Source organism: Orycteropus afer, unplaced genomic scaffold (genome assembly GCF_000298275.1).
Source record: "Orycteropus afer afer isolate SDZICR_OR568_19922 unplaced genomic scaffold, OryAfe1.0 scaffold00032, whole genome shotgun sequence".
Lineage (NCBI taxonomy): Eukaryota > Metazoa > Chordata > Mammalia > Tubulidentata > Orycteropodidae > Orycteropus > Orycteropus afer.
Genome location: NW_006921619.1, coordinates 8,300,134 through 8,301,352, shown reverse-complemented (window position 1 = coordinate 8,301,352; position 1,219 = coordinate 8,300,134).

Genomic DNA, 1,219 nt, shown 5'->3' with positions numbered 1-1,219 from the left:
CCACCCTACTTTTATTATTACTCTCATGCACAAATGACCGAAGTCAAAATTATTTCCAGCAAGGCAAACTGATGTGAACTGGCAGTTTCATTTTAGGGAATTACAACCCAGTGCTTTAAACACACAGGATATTAGGGTAAGTTGTCTAATGTCTCCACTCACTGAATATGACTGAGCATGTGCCAGACACTGTGTTATGATGCCATAGAACATGGAGTAGAGACACATCAAACGATCTTTCCTTCAAGGTGCAGATTACCTAATGTGAGCTTGGCACATAAACAAGTAACTATAAAGTAAGGCCTAACTAAATAAGCCTCTGGTGGCATAGTGCCTGAGGCACTTGACTTCTAACCAGAAGGCTGGCAGTTCAAACCCACCAGTCACTCCTCAGAAGGAAGGTTGGGCAATCTATTTCTGTAGTGATACTATCTTGGAAACCCAAGGAGGGGTTGCTATGAGTCAGGTCCCACTCAACGGCACATAACAACAATAACAAATAAGCAGTATGAACCACTGTGTAGCAGAGGAAGTAGTAACTAACTCAGATTGAAGAAATCAGATGAAAGCATCATAGAGGAAGAGATATTTGAGCAGCAAAGCTGGGCCTTGAAGAAGGAGTTAAGAGTCACGCCAGTGGAGAAGGGGTTGGGCAGGAGGGAGAGAGGTGGAGGTGCTATCTGAAAGAAGGCATAGTATCTTGGCAAAGGGAATTTCATAAAGAAAAACACAGAGGGCATGAAATAAATAGCATTTTCCAGGAATAGCAAACAGTCTGGAATAGTTGGAACTAGTTACATGGTGAGCAGTGATCATCACTGCCATAACTATAGGGTGGTGCCACACCATGAAAGGTTTTGAATGCTGGCTACGAGTCTCTTTTCTCTGATCAGAAGAATTTGACCTCATAAAAAACATTACTCATTACTTATGGATTGATCAGAAAGCTTTTGTTCAAGAGTACATTAATTGGAATAAGCAAAATATATACTGTTTCCGAAATCACACTATTACATTATATAACATAATGCACACACACACACACACACAACACATACAGACACCAGAAGCCCTTGGTGGTGCAGTGGTAAGTGGTAGGCTGCTAACGGAAAGGTTTGCGGTTCAAATCCACCTGCGTGGGAGAAAGATGTGGATAAAACAACAGCATTGTTTTGGGATATACAATTGAGGCAGAGTTTCCCTTAAATCATTCATTGGT